This window comes from Leptinotarsa decemlineata, unplaced genomic scaffold (genome assembly GCF_025532065.1).
Source record: "Leptinotarsa decemlineata unplaced genomic scaffold, Ldec_3_MD MMD2_tig00000035_RagTag_RagTag, whole genome shotgun sequence".
Taxonomy (NCBI): domain Eukaryota; kingdom Metazoa; phylum Arthropoda; class Insecta; order Coleoptera; family Chrysomelidae; genus Leptinotarsa; species Leptinotarsa decemlineata.
In genome coordinates this window covers 4,946,482-4,967,120 of record NW_027412540.1, presented here as the reverse complement: position 1 = coordinate 4,967,120, position 20,639 = coordinate 4,946,482, and the positions used below count along the sequence as shown (strand labels likewise).

The window sequence follows — 20,639 nt, the reverse complement described above, 5'->3', positions numbered from 1 at the left end:
CTCGTCCACGTGTCGTGCGTCTAGTGACTGTCTGGCTCACCAACGAAGGAGCTGATGTATTGCCATGGCCAGCACAATCACCGGACCTGAATCCCATCGAGCATGTGGGGGACATGCTTCAACGAAGAATTACTCCGCATATGGGGAACATTCACACAACGTTTCAATTGAGAGAGCTTTTAATCGCTGAATGGGCAAATGTACCTCAACAAGACATTGACAATCTCATTTTGTCGATGCACGATAGATGTAGGGCCGTAATAAACCAGCGTGGAGGCCATACTTTGTACTGATTCCAATTTTTTTTGTATTATGATTTTTTTTCGGGGTGCCAAAGAAGAGCCATATTTTTTTTTAGTTTTGCTTATATGCGCACTCAGTATTTTTGACCATTTAATAAATTTTGTTGTAAGTTACATTCGTTTAATAATCACCCGTCAACTTTTTTTAATAGAGGGGTCTAAAATAAAATTATTGCCATTTTTAAAAATATCCCTAGACTTTTCCGATGTGTGTATATATAAATAGATAAGTTCTTTTTGATCATTTCCATATTGATGTTTCCAGCTTGTAACGGTCTAAATTTACTTGTAAATATTGTAAATATTGTTTGTTTATTTATTATGGAATCGACAGAATTGTCATTTATTGATGACGAACTTTTCGTCACAGCTAGGGACACATCTGGTTTGCCAGTGTGCCCAACCTACATTTTCAAAGAGTTTCCGTGATTTTTCTCTAAAAACAACGGTGTTTTCGCCGCCATTTCTATTGTATCTCGTGTATTATACAGATATTCAACTATTCTACTAGATTTCCCTACGATCAAAAATACTTATTTTCTATCTTGCTACCCTATTGGTCCAAAATAGTGACAGCAAGTTGTTAACGTAGTCGATTGTTCTTTTTTTTTAATGGGATTGATAAATCGAGAGGAAGGAAGAATACCGAGGATCTCTCACTTTTTTGGAGATCGGTGCCCTATTCTGTACGTGATAGTTAGCATTTTCCAAATAGACATAAATGTTTTCTCAAACATCCTGACGGGAGTAGGTTCATTTGGATAAATAATAAGTGGAAAGTGTGTATTGGGTATTGTTCCAAATATATCGTTGCGAATTTGGAAGGGATGACCCATATTTCCGCACTCTTAGGAGGATTAATAAAGCTAACTATACGTAAGTCAGTCACGCCATTTTACCTCTCGAATGAAAAAAAAATGCTTCAAACTAATTTTCTCATTAAATTTTAGTGGCTATCGAAATTCTAACGTTTACCTAAAATCATAAGAAGATCAGCAAAACAAAGGCGCAAGGTTCTGCCTCTTAACATTTACAAAGTTACGTATACGATCAGAAACAGAAAGGAGGAAAAAAAAAAACAACTCTTCTGAAAAGAAGGTAGGTCACGTATATGATTAAGTACTCTCGGTTTGCCTTGACATAGTTATTGTAATCACTTTAAAGAGGGAATTTGTAAACTCGTCAAAGAATTTCCAAGTGTAAAGCAACATCTTCTTTCTGGTAGACAGATGGTTGCTTGTACACATGAATTTCATGATTGTGTTTCTTTTCAAGTAATATTTCCAAAATCAGGCTTTAGTAAAACGGTGGTACTTCATTGTATAGTTGGATATCCGATGTGTTCTTATCATAAAATATATTGAAAATGAGAGGATTACCTGTTTTGCCATGAAAAAAAAAATCAAGGAATTGATTGAGAAAGTTATTTTACTTAATTCATTTCAATGGCCTTTATATTCGTTCGTTCCCATTTATTATTATTTCTAATGCATTAATATACCGGATGGACCTCAGGAGTGTTATGATTGGACTCCAATCTAGACCGATCTGCTACTATCATTATTAGCTTCTTAATTTACTTGTAACCGATATATAGATCATAATGTCTCGTTTTTATATACGGGGGGCAGTATAAACATTCAATCACTTTCGGCTTTTCTCATTATATTCCGTTAACGTTAAAATTTAATAAATTTAGGAAGACCAGACCATCTCAATAAATCTTAATGGTTCAAAATTGGTAATCAATAATTCTGGAGATTTGTCCTCCGGTAGTTTTTTTTTGTTTGTTTTGCAAACGTTCGATACTTATCTGATACATTGTTTTTGGTTCTTCATAAGGGTTGTTTGGTACGCCTAGATTTTGGATGACACTGATTCATGGAAGACAGAAAGGGAATCTGGGAACTTACCAGCCTTCACGACAGTTCATTCAACGACCAGGGAGGCATCAAGACACGCAAGTAGTGGGAAAAGCTAGACACCTATAGATTATTGTTACTTATTCATTTTAAGAGAAATATCGAATTTAACCTTTTGCGTTCAACCTATATAAATAGTTGTATTTATACATGTGTGTTTAAACATTTTTGCGGCGTCTGCGCTATGAGCCCAAAGCTTCTGACGTATTAATGCACAATATTATCGTGTAAACCTATATAGGTTGTACGGTATTGAATCCTATATTCTCATGTCCTTGTGTATATATATTGAGTTAGTTCTTTTGTCAACGAGATTTTATTTATTTTGAGAGAACTCTTTCGAGAGTTGATGTGCAGAAATCGTGAATTTTTTTTTGTTCATTTGTTATTTTTTTTTATAGAAATTATATTCCGGTGAATGTATTTGTTTTGTTTCCAAATGTTATCAATCGGTCACACCGTTGTACAAAGCCATAATAAGAGATATTGTAATACAAGTTTGGTACTGGTACGTTGTCATTTGTTTTTTTATTCCACTTGGTAAATTGGGGGAATAGTTTAATACTCAGGCATTCTATATCGGCAATTAAATTTACCTGGCGCCCAAATATTGCTATCAACATACTTTGAACCCACCCCGTCTCCACTGTGGTGAACCGATAGATGCTTGTCATAAAAATCGTGACTGCATAAACCCGTAACTAAAAAGGCACGTTACATAACTGGCCAACCAGTTATGTAACGTGTTATGATTTTCACCATAGTGAAAATCATTCATTGAACTGTATTAATTAGTTCAAATAATGGCTTTGGCTAAATTTCATTCAAATGAAAGTATGATTAGAATAATAAATTCCAATTTCGAAATAAGTAAAAGTAAAAAGAAAATGCGACCTCAACTTTCAAAGTGATTACGTAAAACAAAACTAACGCATTTCCAAACCGAAAGAATTTATTTTGTCACGCGATATTTTGAATTTTGCATTGACACCTGAGATATTCATTTTGAGTTTTATAGCTTGAAGGTTATGGGCATGAAGTGCTGGAGGTAACTAATATAAATTGGTAAGGATTCTTATACCATCCGTCTAAATAGCTTTCCAATCACCACAATATATGTAATATTTGCCTCGAACATTGAAATACCTATATATAGAGCTTTCCTTGAAAGACGAACATACGTCGTTGTGAACTTTTCATTTTATGAAAAAGGAATTAATATGTTTTTGATAAGACTTTTTCGGTATCATACGGGTATAGCACTACCTCTCAACTTCTTACGGATAACATCGTCATATTGTAACCAATTTTTACAAAAAGATGATGGGTTATACACAAGAACCTTTCTCTTGAATCACTTGGTCGTATGAAAATATGTTCGGTAAGTTTTGAATTTATTGCATTCAGATAGACAGACGTGGCAGAGGGATTTGTTTCATATAATATTTTTTTCAAAGACAAAACAGAAGCACTACAGAAAAATGTTCAAGGCACTCCAAGAGCGGTGCCTAAGCGAAAGTTGCGATTTACGTTGGATTTCAATGACTGGTGATTACATCCATTTGGACAACTTTCTCAGGAAGTTTTTTCCACATAAACGCAGTTCTCCAAATGAGAGAGTTCTCAAACAGTGAAGTTCAAAGTGAACCTCAAAATAATGAGCAGTCACAGTCCGTCGCTTATTTCTGATATGTACCGCTCTTGGGTAGAGTAAAATGTGCCAAGTCACTGGAACACCTTTCATGATAGTATCTATGGAAGAGATACAAATGTCCAACCTTTTTTCGACGTTCCAGACTATCTAGGTTGTAAATGGTATTGGTGTCTCCAATCCAAAGAAGGTCTGATCTGAGCTTTATAAAGCATCAAAAGTTGCTGAGGTGAGTACAGTTTTCTGGTATGGAACAGTGTTCCAAGTGAAGCAGGCTTTGCCATTCCAGCGGGTTGATTGTGCCAAGACATTGTGCCAAGTCCATTTTAACCCCAAACAAACTTATCGAAACAGGAGGTGGAATTGTCTATCCTGATATTATTATATCCGGATTCTATTCTATTATATGTGGATTCTAGTGTGGGAGTTTCGGGTGGTGTTTTTCCATAAAATCTGCTGTGGAGTGGGATGCAAATAGTTCAGCTAGTAGATTTGCTTTTTCCTATGGCTGTTGTTGGAATTGAACATTCTGCTTGTGTTAGTAGTGATATAGATTCATTATTATCATTTTTTCGAGTGAGATAAAAAATAATTCTTCATTGAAATCATAACGTTTCAGTATCTGAAATAACACTAAAGAGAAAAAAGGGTGTAACTAGGATAACCCATTATCATACTTCAACTGTCCGTAATTAATATCGGAGATTGAAGGTCAGTTGTTCATAACAGGTCAAATGTCTCTCTGGAGATACTTCCACCTGATATTTTTCATTAAGAGCATGAACATCCATCAGTCGGCTTTGTTTACCATTTTAATGATGTGACAAAATATCCATTTCCCTAATTGCGGTGTCAAGACACCCGCTCCCTCTTTCAATTCCTATGTTCAAATATTCGCTCACACGAAACCTCTGAAAGAAAGTAGGTTACACTATCATACAACTTTGATGTGGATTTCGACATAGTATTGATTCTGACAGTTTGGTCATTTGAAATTCCAGAAAGATACATTACATTTGGAACTTCTGTGAAAGTTATAATTCACTCAACAACTCTGCTTTCAGGAATCACATGAACGGAAAGGAATAATATTGGTTTCGATTCGAAAACTGTAAATGTAAAATTATCCTTTTCATCAAGAAAGACAGCCATGAATTTTCATATTTTTGAATCATCTATCAGATAGACTGAAAAGGTATTTGGTTCAATCATTAAAATTTAAATGTTCTGCAACTGTTCGCTTACATGGAGTTTTTATAATAATATTCATTATGAAACACTTTTCTATGGTCGAAAAAGAAAAGCTGGCTCTCGACGCGTCTTTCGCTAATCAAGTTAGTATCATCAGGAGATGACTAAAACTAGTAGTTTTAGACAGGATTCTTGTTCTGGTGAGGTAAAATGGTTTTCAACAGCTTCAATCCACGGTAAAGGTTTCAAATTCTAGTTACCGACTTTTATTCCAGTTGTTTTTCTAGTTGTAAATAATTTTGTTGGAGGAAGGAAGTAATTTCATTTTTTCAATAAGAAGGTACTTGAGAAATTCATCAAACATGTATTGAGAAACAAATTTATTTCAATTCAAAACATTTGACTTTCAACCTTGAGATTCTTTGCATATATTTTTATAAATGAAAGCTATAAAATAGAAGTACATACAAATACATTCATTCAAAATATAAAAACAATGTCTCGTGATAGTCCACATAAATAGAACACAAAAATTTATTTTCAACTCATTTTTGACATTGACCCTGATGTTCAGTTCCATTCATAATGAATAAAGTACATGAATAGAAAAACGCATTTAATTTCAATGGGCAGGTCGAACTTAAAATTCTGAAGCATGCAGAAAAGAAATAATCTAGAGCATTGATTATGCAAATGACTTTTTTCTGGGCTATTAAGACATCTGACCATTGTGAATTCAAACCTTTGAAGTGTCCCTCATGTCGTAGACTGAAGTGAACCGGAACATATTAGTTTCGGCAATTTTTCAAATTCGAAATGTGAAATATTATGCATATCGAAAAATTTGATACTTTCATTTTCTTCCTTGACTAAATCAGATGTTTTCGTATCTCTGAAACAAATATAGTTGAAGTTTTCTTGGCAATTGTCACATTTATTTGCAACATGTTGTATTCATTTTGGATGATATGTTATTTTGAATCTTGAAATACATTGTTACATTCATGCTCAGACAGATAATTTGATCGTATATGTATATTGTTATGATGAAATTTATTAGCAAACTATGACCGTTCCAGCCTACCTAGATATATTTCTCAATCTCTAAGTGACAATCTGCTGCAATGATTCATTCATTACTGAAAAAGTTATTTCAATTCTTAATGTGTATAAAATATATTATGCTCCACATTATGGAAAATTGTTGAGAAAAGGAGAAAGGGAGATGTAGTTTTCATATTGTGTAAGGGGATATGAAAAGAGAAATGTTAATAGATGGATTATTCTTTGAGAAATATCCAGAATAAAAAATGCTTCTATTAATGGCGATTTTCAGAAGGTAATTCAAAGTTATTGCTTTCGATCTCTCCCATACTAGTTAACTCAAAAAGTTGTTAGAATCAGCTATTGAAAAGACTACACCTTACGAGTTAATCTCCACAAACTTCATTTGAAAAATATATCACCACATGTTTCGCTAATACAGTAGCTTCTTCAACAGTGATTTGAATACTACAAGTTGCTGCTTACGCTAATATTTATATACCACAAGTAACTACAATTGAGACTACCTTCATCAAATTACCTTAATCTCTTCAACTCTTATATACCTGAGCTACCTAGTCAGTTATGATTATCTAAAGCATATTACCTCGCTTCTGCATCAATAATAATACTTCCTCGGTTTTATTGAGAAAACAAGTTCAATAATGGTAATCTATTCAAATCCAGTTGGCCATTCATTAGAATGTTTGAATTTTTATGTTAAATACTTTCCATTGCTTTCAAGTGATTCAGTTTCAAACATTTATTTTCTATGTGTGAAATTTCGAACTCTTCGTTAAAGATATGGTGTTCTCCTAAGAGATGATTTGAATATGTTGAACTTGTCTTCTTATTTACAAAGCACATATGATGATCCTGGATTCGATTTCTCAATGTTCTGCCAGTTTGACCAATATATACCTTAGGACACGTTCCACACCTTAATTCATATACTCCTGATTTCTCGAATTTTGATGTTTCGTCTTTATTATTTTTACCTGAATTTCCCAAAGTATTACTTTTTCTATATGCAATTTCAACATCTCGTTTCGTCAAAAACGAAGCCACTTTTTCTGTTGATTGTTCAAAATACGTTAAAGCTCTATAATTTTGATATTTTGATTATCGAACTTATTAATAGAAAAAACGTCTCGAATCGCTTTTGCGTAGGCTTTCTTGGAAAGTATTTTGTCTATTAATGTACTTTTGAACCCATTGTTGTCTGCAATTTGCTTGACGATATTGAGTTCTTCATTGAACTTATCTATTGAAAGAGAAACATTGACTAATCTGTGAATCATGCTATTATAAGCTGCTACTTTGTGTTGATATGGATAGGTAGATTCGTAATGTATAGTAATATCCGTATAGGACGGTTTGTGATTAACTGAAAAATCATGTTTGTTGTTCATTCTATTAATTGTTAAGTCCAAGAAATTGATTGAGATGTCTGCTTCTACTTCAATAGGGAATTTAATAGCTTCATGAATTTGTTAATATCCCTATGAAAATTATCTTCTTGTCTCATACCAAAACGCCATCCACATATCTACTCCAAAACAAGAAATTCTCAATCAAATGATGTTTAAAAATTGACTTCTCCAGGTTATTTATGAAAATTTTCGCAAGTAAGGGGCTTAACGGCTTTCCTATAATTAAACCTTTTGGAGAGGAATAAATATTGTTGTTGAATTGAAAATAATTTTGTTTGAAACATAACGAGAGAAGGGCAATTATTTCTTGTTTTATTACTGGGTTCACTCCACTTCTATCTTATAATTCTTTTACTAAAGTAATCAGGAAGTATGCTGGGAAATACATTCTGCACATCAAAGTATAGTAGTTGCCTGACTGATAGAATTATGTTCTCTATTTTATTGATCAAGTCGTATGAATTTCGTAGACTGAATTTTGGTTGAAAGTTACAATGGTTCAGAATGATACTGAAGAAAATCATATCTTCCACGAGAGAATTCGAGTTTTTACACATAGAACATAAAGGTTTCAAACTGTATCATTTGGAAGCAATGGAAATTAATAAACTCAAAAATTCGAACATTCTAATGAATGACCAACTGGGTTTGAATAGATTACCATTATTGAACTTGTTTTGAACCGAGGAAGTATCATTATTGATGTAGAAGTGAGGTAATGTGCTTTAGGTAATCATGATGTAAAAGTTGTAGAGGTTTTGATTTGATGGAGGTAGTGTCAATTGTAGTTACCTGTTGTATATAAATATTAGGGTAAGAAGTAACTTTGTAGTATTCAAATCACTGCTGAAGAAGCTACTGTGTTAGCAAAAAATGTCGTAATATATGTATTTCTCAAATGAAGTTTGTGGAGATCAAATCGTAATGTAAAGTTCATGAAATTAATATGGATCTTCATCAAGTAACGGCCGAATCAATCAGAAATGAAAAGTGAATTAAAGGACTGTAATTCCAGAAATAGTATTGTCGCCCTATATATTTTATTTGTATTCACTTTGCAAATACAGAAAAATATAGAATGGACGTTTGTTACGCCGAGAAAGGTAATAAATTCTGTTTTCAGTTGAAAGTGAAAAGTTCACTTAGTATCGATTTCACCGTTTCATAATTCCATTCTGTTCTATCCTTGTTCCACATTGGGGTGAGGTCGCAGACAAAGGACAGGGTATACATATATAGTCGAACATGTCCTCATTTCTTCATGACAAAAGTTCTTGATCATGGGATGAATAAAATATCATATCGGTAGAATGAAAATGTGATACTGAATTGATTCACGAGTACTCGTATAGTCACACATTCATATCGATATTACTCATAGCCAGAAAATAAATCTTTTTCTGAAACTTCCAAATAATTATAAATGGACTGACCCGTGCTTGATGAAAATCAATAACACTATCCATGATAATGATTCAACAATTTTCACGAACATTTTCATTCCTATACGCGTTTCGCCAACCTTGGAGAAGCTACAAATGAAAAATGTTTGTGAAAATTCTTTAATCATTTTCATGGATGATATTCCATGAAAATAATTAATATCAAAATCGTGATGTGTGTAAGTATATGAAGGCAATATATTATTATCAAATTCAGAAACAACTTTTAGTGGCATTCAATGATTGCATTGTATTAGATACCAGTTGTAGTAGTAGAACATAGTAAAAGTAGTATTGGTGCTAATTTTTTTGAATAATTGAGGTTAGGACTTTGGAATTATTCAGTGATATGAAATATGGTTAGATAAAGTGAGAAATATAATTTGCAAATTCTTGAATGACTTACTGAGAGAAAAAATCGAAAATATTGAAAGAAAATGTCGATGAATATAGACAATAAGGAGTATTTCATAATGAAGAAAAAAGAAAATCTCTTCATTCTTGATGTAACATCAACCCTTATATAATTTCTATTCGATTATAGTTTCAGATATAAAATAGTCCTCTCCATCCAGAGAGCTTCAATGGTATACTAATTTACATACGTGAATGAAAAAAGATCAATCATAATTAAGCTAACTGAGACTTCTCCCAAAATTCAAATAAATATAATATTTTATTACTCCAATCGCAGATAATTTTTTTAAATTGACCAAAAAACAGAATATCTGTGATTCAGTACCAGATGAAGCTGTTTCGATCCATCAAACATCTATCAGTGGTACCAAACTGAACCACTAATGCATGGCTTGGCTTAACCTTGGGAGAAGGGGCAAGCCTGAGAGAGTAAAGGCCATATTATTTTCCTCAGAAGAATATCAGAAATGAACTAGACTATTATCAGTTGGCGAGTAAGTATTTCATATTCATAAAGGCAGGAAGAAAGAAATTGAGTTCAAAAGGAATTATTCACAAAGATGTGTAGATCATGCGCAGAAGTTACTTTCAGATATAAACTGCGAAAAAGACCTCGTGAAACAGCTACTTCTCCAGAAACTAATCTCTCATATGAACACTCCTTTCAATCCAGTGGAGTTAATTAATAACAATAATGATAATAATAACTTTACTCGCCGTGAAAAAATTAAACAACAAATACATGAAGTGAACAAAGTAATTCAGCGCAAACAACTTGTTTCCCATAAAATTGACAGATAAAAAGAAATAGGAAACATACATATACAGTGTGACCCATTTTTAATGGAAAAATCGGTTGTTAACCGATTTTATTAATTTTTTTTTTGAAATGTCAAGTACTGAAAGGTCTACCTTGGGACAAAATTTGAAATTTTTATTGAAGTTCCAGGGCATACTACGATATTTTTTCTTAGTCGAAAATCGGGATTTTTTATTAGAGATTTTTTATTGAAAAAATCACTACGCCACTGGATTCAAAGGGCTCTAAGCAGGTGTGACCAAAATTACATGAAAAAATATTCATTATTAACAGAGTTATGACAACTCAAAAATTCGAAAATTCACACAGCTAGCAGTTACAAAAAACACCCTATATCAACAGATATAGCCATGAGAATATTTTTTTATGATTTCAACAATAAAGTGCCGCCAGATGAAAAAAAAACAAATATCGTAAATATTTTTAATGAAAATAACGGAATTACATTCAAGTTTTCACGAAAATTACCTAAAACTAAGACCTAATTTTTCAATTTAAATCTTAGTTGCCATGGAAATGATATCACAGTTTGACACTTGTGAAAGATTTAAGTGTACTATTGTCAACAATATTCACCTTACAGTTCTTCGAATTATTTTGTGTCATGGCTGCAAGATTGAGCGTAAGAGAGAAAATTGAAATTGTACGCTTTTTGGGAGATGACGTTAGAAGTGCTAGAGAAGTTTGTAGAATATTTAATGATGGATGTCTCTCATCCTTCTCATCGTCCTCGTATTAGCTGCGGTACGGTGAATATAACATAAATAAAATATTCAATGAAACTGGTGCAGTATCAAAAATGATGTTAAAAAGTAATCCTGTACAAAGACGAAACAGGAATGACAGGAATGATCAAATTATTTTAGATTATTTCGAAAATAATCCTAATGCCAGTATAAGAAATGCCTCTTTAGATTTGAATATTCCCCGAGAAACTATTCGGAGATGTCTCATGGTGAAGAATATTAAACCCTTCAAGTCAAAATTGTTACACACTTCAAGAAGGCGACGAAGCAAGATGCCTGGAATATTGTTTATGGGCCCAAGGGGAATATTCAAACAATAGAAATTTCCTTAAAAATATTTTATATACCCACGAAGCCACTTTCACTACATTACTGGGTAATAAACTGTAAAAGCCAGTATTCCCAAAAATCAGCGTCTGGTGTGGGATATTGAACGAACGAATTATTGGACCTTTCTTTTTTGAGGAAAACATTAATGCGCAGAGGTTTCTAGAATTTTTAAACACAGAGTTTTGGGATGCTATTCACGAGCTGCCAATCAACGATCGAATTTAATTGTCCAGTTAGATGGGTGTTCAGTTCATTATGCCAGAGCTGTGAGGCAATGGCTTAACGAACATTTTCCAAACCGATGGATAGGCCGTGGTAGTCCGTTTATAGAGTGGCCACCCAGATCTCTAGACCTCACAGTTTTGGACTTTTTTCTCTGGGACTTCTCACACAAATACGTGGTGGATTAGTAGAGGCTACTAGAATATGAGTTAGAATTAATTGTTGCACTGAATCGAAACATTTCAATAATTAGTTATTAGTAACGTTTATTAAAATTTTTTGCTTCATTGTTAGTTGAATTGTGTGAATGTAATTCCGTTATTTTCATTAAAAATATTTACGCTATTTGTTTTTTTTTTCATCTGTCGGCACTTTATTGTTGAAATCATAAAAAAAATGATATATTGTGACTGTTGGCTGTGTGAGTTTTCGAATTTTTGAGTTGCATAACTTTGTTAATGATGAATATTTTTCAATGAAATTTTGGTCACACCTATTTTTTCAATAAAAAATCGCTAATAAAAAAACCCGATTTTCGACTATATCGTAGTATGTCCTGATACTTTAATAAACATTTAAAATTTTGTCCCAAGGTAGACAGACCTTTTAGCTTGACATTAAAAAAAAATTATTATAATCGACTTACAACTTCAAATATTAGGGTGGTGTTTCCATTAAAAATGGGTCACACTGTATATATATATATATATATATATATATATATATATATATATATATATATATATATATATATATATATATATATATATATATATATATATATATATATATATATATATATATATATATATATATATATATGTATCATTAACATACTTCGTTATTTTTTTTAGAAGTTTTGTTTATTTTTACATTTTTTATTTCTTTGGGCAGGGTATTATATAGTTCCATTGAAATATAAGAGTATGCTCTTTGAGTTTCAGATTTTGTAAAATGCGGAACGATGTGTTTGTTACGGTTTCGTGTATTGGGAATCTCAGCTTTATGTTTTTAAAAGTGTTACCTCATATTCACACAAAGGTAGAATGATTGCCTGACATCCATAATTTTTATTTGTTTATAGAGGCTATTAGAATTGTATTTAAGGTTTTTCCGTAGAAATAATCTCAAGAACCGTTTCTGTATTACCTCTAATCGATTGAGATGAGTTTTGAGCGCACCACCCCAAGCTATAATACCGTAGCGGATATGACTTTCTACGAGAGCGAAGTGAATTACTTTCATTTCTTCGACGGGTAAGAAAGTGTTTAAATATTTAAATTTATATAGAGTGGTTTGGAATTTCCCAGTCACATATCTTATATGATAATCCCTTTAAGTTGTGTGTCTAGATATACATATTCATAGGTATTTTGCCACAGTTACAGAGTTTAATTTCAATATTCTTCCCTCTATATTTATTTCTAGTTGGTGGAAAGGAGGGACGCTAGATTTGTTGCAAATGAAAGGAACAAAGTGGGTTTTTGTTATTAGTTATTGTTATCAGTTTGTTATCAAACCAATCTTTGATAAATTTGAAATCTATATCTATAGTATTTTTCAATTCCTGCTATGTTTGTGAAACATTTTTTGTAAAACATTTTTCCAATAAAATTTTGTAATATATAATAGAACTGATCGACACATGATAAAAATACATTATAAATTTTTCAAAAAACATACGTCAATGCGAGATTTCCACTTGAAAACATCTTTGGGCAAAAGCTTCTTCGCCCGAAGATGCTATTGTATAGCGAAACACGTGTCGCGGTTTTGTGAACTTTCAAGTGTATTTTTTGAATACGATATTACGGAAGAGAAACTTCATTTCATTTTTGAGTTCAAATAGCGAAAAATTCTAGATTACGCCATCGTTTTCCATCACCAAAATGTCTTCATTCCGTTTTTATTACATTCCAATCGTTTTCCACTTTTCTATCGGACCATAAAAGGATACTGTTAATCTCTATAGACTGAATCGAATTTTACGACCAATCATTCATTCAAGGAACGAACATACGTCTACAAAGGATGCCCAATAAGCCATTATTTATTAGTGGGTCTTCCACTCCTTTGGATTTGAGCGTGATGGTTTCCGTCTGTATCACGTAACAAGTATCGAAGCCATATATTATGGACGAAACGTCAGATAAAATCGTGGGTTCTGGTCTGTGTAATGTGAGGCCAGCATGCTTGTAAACAATTGCACTCGCACGAACACCGAAATATATATAGGCGCTCGATCTGTGTCCGTGGCACAAAAGAGCTGGGGCTCTGACAGGAGCTTGACCTGACTTCCCTATTGAACTCTCTTCGAGTGAGTTGAGTGAACGGTCCTTTGGTTTGATAACTTCTCTAAGTACATTACTTCCTGCAAGGCAGTGGCGTCTGACTCTTCAATAGTTTGTGAATTACTGATTATTTTGGAATAACGTGCCTTTCACTGTTTCAGAAATTTGTAATCGCACGTGGTAATTGAATTCGAAAGTCCTGAATAGGATCTATTGAGTTAACAGATTTGAAATTCAATAAAAGAACAAATTGAACGCTGGAAATAATTGAAAATACTAAAAATGCCAGCACCGAAATCTTCGAATGAATTCGCTGAAAAATGAAATAATATAATAATATGTAGAAATAACAGTGAATGTAAATTTTAAAAATTTCAAGAACGTTGATTTGGAGAAATTATTGGATTGAATAACGAGTAAAATTTCGATACACAAAAAAACAATAAATATGAAAGTGGGAAATGAAAAAAATATATAAAAAATTTCAAGAAATGAAAAAAGATCATGAACGATAATTCGATTGTTAGTATCCACAATAGAGAAATAATGTAACTGCATCTGAAAGCTTTTTTTATATTCATTGAAATTGTCATTTTAGATTTTCGTATGATTCTCAGTTATTTCTATTCTCAATTGTTAACACATTAATACTTATGATGCACTGTTTGAAACCTTTGGTGTAGTAATGAATATTACTGGAATTTTTTCTCAACACGAAACCGTTACTTCAACACCCCGACACGTGTGTTTCCATCACCAAGTGTGTTCGGTCTCAAAATCTTGCTATCGAAGTTTTTTCGAGTGAATCTTAATTTTTTAGTATTCAGTGTAGTGTGTCCAGCTCGAAAATTTGTACAACAAAACAGGTTGTTTTATTTTATATATTGTTAACTAATCTTGTTCAATAATTGTATGTGGATCCTGGTATGGTTCACAGGAGCGAACAGATAGTTGACAAACTTTTTGAAGTTCATCAATTCTCTCGACCTTTCTATCACATTCACAATGGAGATAGAACAGGACGACTCTATAAATTTATTGGACTTGACAATAACAAACAACAAACATGATTTTTCAATTCATCGTAAACCGGCATATACAGATATTATCGTAAGACCGTTCAAAACCCGCATACAGGGACACAAATATAGTTTTCAGAATAGAAAAATAAATTCCAAATATGCCAGTCATTTAATCTCAGAAGGACATCAGTTCCACCATGAATACAAACCCCGCTCCATTTCCAGAAGAAAGGTTTGAAACTTAACCTGTTGGAGAGTATAGAAATAAACAAATTCAAAAATTCTCATTATCTTACAAACCATCAAACTGAATTGAATAATTTGCCATCATTGAATCTGTTCGTTTGCAGTTGAAAGTAGTTAGGTATATTTACAGGTATACTTTCGAAAAATTCATTGATATTGTTAATGAATTCATACCTGACCTTTTCAGGTACTAATTTAGAAGTAACTCTCAGTTTATGCTTGAGGAAGCTATTGTATAGCGAAACACGTGTCGCGGTTTTTGTAAAACCCTTTTATAGTGAAAATCATGCAATATGAACTCTATTGATTAGTTTTCAAATCTTGTTCAAGTTATTTAATTTTTCATTATTCCCAAGGGTTTCCCAATCGGGGTTTTCCAGTTGGTCTTCTAATGTACGGGTCTTTTCTAATCCACTTATCCTCAAAAAATTCAATATTTTTGAACATCTTTTCTAAAGCAACCCTTATGTTCAAGTCTATTTCACGTAAATATTGTAAGCTACAAATAGCTAGCTTTTTAAATTCCTTAATTGTTCCTTGTATCTCTTATCTTGGGAATTTTCACCGTTCCTACCTATATCAATCGAAACCTCAGTCTATCCCTACAATGACGAATCTGACACCTTCTCTAACTACCGATGTGAAACATTGCATTTTGTAAAATTCATTCATTACGTTTCAAACCTTGTAAGAGTACAGTAAGAATTAAATCTTGTCTAGTCTACAGTACATTTAGCCAGTTGTTTTTCTCATCCTATCTTTACACAAGAGTTATTGTAATTTCTGTGTGCATTGAGCATTCATACTCACGATAAAATAATCGTAGGTCAGAACAAAGTGATATTTTGAATTGAAGGGGTTATATTTTTATGATTGATTAATTTTTGGGAAAGAAAGTTTTTTGGCTTTCTACTACTCCATCTTGATACAAAAAACAAGGATGAGGGAATCTTCCACGGAAAGGAAGGAAGTAATCAATTTTAAAATAAGTAACTCTATACATGGATGTGTGGATCATGCAAAGAAGTAACTTTCAGACACAAACTGAAAGAAAGTCCTCCTGAAACAGCTACTTTGCATGATCTACACATCCATGTATAGAGCTACTTATTTTAAAATTGATTACTCCCTTCCATTCCATGGAAGATTCCCTCATACTTGTTTTTTGTATCAAGATGGAGTAGTAGAAAGCCAAAAAACTTTCTTTCCCAAAAAAGTGATCATCTTCAAGAGGAAGATCAAACTATTTGAACTTTCTCTTGAAGATAATCACTTTGTGATCGAAACACACGTGTCGAGATGTTGAAATAAGGGTTTGTTTGGTGTTGGGTAAAAACTTCAGTAATATTCAACACAATAATATTTTATATTTGAACGCAGGTTATCGTGGATCCAAAAAATCTGTAACATAAATATCACCTCTTTTTAGATAGTGCTCTAAAGTGCTTGTAGAAAGAAAAGCTATTTTTGCCATATATGTTTCCAGCCGAGTAAATCTGATTTTCCACATGGGTTTTCAATGAGAGGTCAACAAATCATTAGTGAATCTCATCGTTTGAGTTTTTCTTTTCATCATTGAACCCTGAACACATATGAGCCTATAACAGCCTCCCCTCATCATAACCGATGAAACAAAAACTAATGTTAACCAACTATGAATAAACGTCTTGAATTTGATTCATCATAGACCGGATGATTGTATTTTCAAGAATACTAGGAAAATATCAGCTCATCTAAAATTTGTATATGATCGTGCCTAAAAGTCGGGAGGCCTCATCACGTCCAAATTCCTATACTTGATAATAATTTGTCGAAAAACTGCTAGATACTTTGGATTAAATGTGTTTCATTTCATTGTCGATTTCACAATACTTAAACTGATTTTCTGAATACAGTTTCATTGCATTCAGCAGTCAGGTTCATCGGGTTTTTTTGATGTGCGGGCCAAGGTGTCGTTAGCCCTCCCCCCCTCAAACTCAATTCGAACATTCACCTTACAAAATGATAAGAGTCCAGTTAGGAATTGAATCATTGATATTTTATCAATGAAACTTAATTAGACTGAATTACATAATCGAAATCACGAGGAATTATAACCGATCTTGCGATTTAGAGGTTCGATTTTCACCAGAAATATTCATGAGTCGCATGAAATTTCAGTAGTTATCAACATTTATAATTCTGAAAGTTAGAATACTTCGACTTTCATAATGTTCATTTTTTATACATGAAAATACAGTAATATTGAAAATTTGGTTGAAAATAAGAGTTTTCCTATTGAAGTTTTTAATTGAATGGGAAAGCGATGATACCCCTTCAGAACTAATCACAGTTGAAGAAATTCATAACTCACTACTTTCGATGCCAATCATAGATGAGCGAATTCATAACCACAATAATAAAATTATTTTCAATTGCAAGAAAGCCTCGAGAATTTACTTCTCTCAAACGTCAAACCTAATCACTGAACTGACACTTTGTTTTAAAGAATACTAAAAAGAAAAATAATAATATTTATGAATAACGGTTTTTCAGGTTTTTTTGTTATGAAAGTTGATTAAATTACTCTTATACCGAATATACTAGACAAATGAATAAATATTATTTCGAAATATTCATTATACAATTCATATAAAAAGTATAGTATTCTTCACACGAGAAATGATCATTACTCGCTTGAATAGATGAAAAGAAATTCCATTCTCACGAGAAATATTAACGTATCATTCCTTAGCCTAGTTGAATTGATACGACCTTTTTTTATCGTAATTACCAGAATGAAAAAGTCGTATAGTTTGATTTTGAATAAAACTGTCGATACATTAAAAAACACTGTAACCCTCTCACAGAATAATGTAAAAGTTAACAGTCAGTTTCCATATAGAAATGAAACTATTCATTTATATATTTCATAAATCGAAAAGATGGTTGGCCACATTTGAAATCTGTAGAATTACGAATTATTTGTTTCAATCACTATTGAATTTTGAAATTTGATGGAGTAGCATTGCCAGGGTTGGATTTGGAAGAGAGCAGACGGGGCTACAGCCCCGGGGAATCCACAATGAAGCCAAAAAAAAATATGACGGGTCAGTGCCTTTTACGTTTTCGTTCCCAAACAATTTTTTTTTGCATTTGCAATAAGAATACTTGCACAATTGTGATAACATTGTTATCGATATATTAGAAAACCCCGATTACAGTTTACCAATTTTTGAAATGTAATATGTGTAATATATGTGTAATATATAATTTGTATCCATAAGTTGAAGAGCTTTGGAAGCTAGCCAACTTTCATTCGTTACGGCAGTACGGTCTCTACGTAGTCAATTCGAATGACATTAAAACTAAATAATTACCGATCGTAGACAGTTTCTTTATATGGCATGGGTATCGTGGTATAATTTACGAGATCCAATCATTACTTTTATGTGGGAGGTTTTATATGGTATTAACTATTGAATTTATCAGATACGGACATTATTCTTTCATTCAGCTGTTCGGATTGACTTTGTAAATACTTTTATTTAGTTTTCAATAAATGTTATTGAAATCATTTCATTTGCTGACAATGAATTTTCGAAAGACACAACAATTTTTTTTTAAATAATTAATAATAAGGGGGCTTCACGCCTTTGTTGGCCCAGAGCCACCGTCTTGTTACAGTAAAATACGTATATCATTTCAGTATATTATACAATAAGCGAGAGATGGCCATTTTTTCTATGAATTATTTCAGCAATATTTTAAAATATGATTCGTTTGTGAGAAATATCCTGAAAGGTAATATTATTGAATTATATATAAAAAAACAATGTAAAAATCATAAGAAATACTTTCTGCAAACAGTTCAAGAATAGGATGGTGAGAAAAAATTAAAAAAGCTCTTCCGTCGGTAGGATTTGAGAACAAGAATCCTAGTTTGTTAGATTCATGTTCTAGAGAACACTCCACAATTGCTATACAAATAATTGCGACATGAAACTATTTACGCCTCAAATCTCTGAAATTTCTAAAAATATCAATTTTTCTCCAACGTTGAAAATTTCTGTTGCTAGAAAAATATTTCATTTAACTTCAGTTTTAGTTTTTTTATGAAATTATCAATTTTGTTTTCTCTATTCTTACATGTTGCACTGGTTTTAGAATCTAAGTCGACTTTCCTTTCTATGCAAAGTTTGAGGGTCTGTTCCACTTTATTCAGAGGGATGATATGAATGGATTTGAAATTATTTTGAAACATGTCGCCCTTGATGAAACAATCAACATTTTTTTGAATTTTTTTCGTCTTTAATGAAACAAATGACATATTGGTATTATTTATAACACGATTGTGTTGTGTTCCAAATTTTGATATCTGTTTCGAATATATAACTGTTGTTACAAATAGAATAAAAAAGTGATTTTTCTATAATTCAATGTTCAAGTAGTTATTTGGGAAGAAGTGTTTCAGTCGTGTTCATGTGAAAGAAGATTTCGTAACCAATTGCTTTCTTTCGCTTTCCGGGAGTTTCTGCAAGAAGATGGAGAACTAGAAAACCCAAAAGTTTCTTCCAAAAAACTAATTTCTTCAAATCATAAACCTTCTTTAATTTGAACAAGATTTCTATGGCTGGAATTGAACCAAATAAACATTAGAATGAAATGATTGATTTGTCTTGCAATGTATTTCAAAAAGGTACTGATAAGGCAACAAATCAGATATCTTATTTCGAAACTACGAAGTAGGCCATTGAGGGTGATGGTGTTTCACGTTATTGAAATCTTATATCGTAACTTTTTCACATATTATATTGTATAGCGTTTTTATGCATCAATTTTTCAACGAATATTTGTATTACAAACTGAATGGAAAAAAGTCTATATCATTCATGTTCATATGAAAGTAGTTGTTTTGAAAATAATTCTTCTTTCGTGTAATTCAATGCGAAAGTTTTTTTCCGATTTTTTTTTCATGTTGTATCTGAAAGTTACTTAGATGCATGAACTACACAATTTTGCAAAGAGTTTATTTTGAGCTCAGTTGCTTTCTCCCTTCTTTCGGTAGTTTCTACATTTTTTTGTATGAAGTTGAAGAAGTGGAAATGCAGAAAAAAAATTATAAAACTCTTACCATTCAATTTTTCCAAGATTGATGAATCACTAAACTCATCTAGAGATTTTTATTCATTGTCATTCTCCGTTGACAGGAGTCGTGTAGAGTTTATATGCTTTTTGTGATGATACATAATCTTTGTGAATAAACGATTTATAGATACATACATTTGTAGGATCCCAAAATCTTCATTCACAAAACTTATCTTCCCCAGGAACATCAACCCTTTGAATCTAAAGTGTTCAATCTGAGAAAAAAAAATGGTTTTTATATAATTCATATATTACTAGTTCTGAAAATTTTCTATATTTTTTGTATCTGTTGAAGAAATCTGTTTCTCCGTTTAGCAGCTGTCGCCCTCCTACGAACAATAACTCTCAAAAGTCTGAAATTGTGCGAGTTAAGGACTAACGAGGTCTTACTTTTAGACGTGTGATTCCTAACAATGGTTGGACGATAGCAAGC

General features: G+C 32.3%; 1 protein-coding gene across 1 annotated transcript in view; it reads right to left on the bottom strand.

Moving 5' to 3' along the window:
• LOC111506190 (limbic system-associated membrane protein) overlaps positions 1–20,639 on the bottom strand; it is a 1,118,878-nt gene that overhangs the window by 284,177 nt on the left and 814,062 nt on the right. The gene's annotated exons all lie outside the window — the stretch shown is intronic.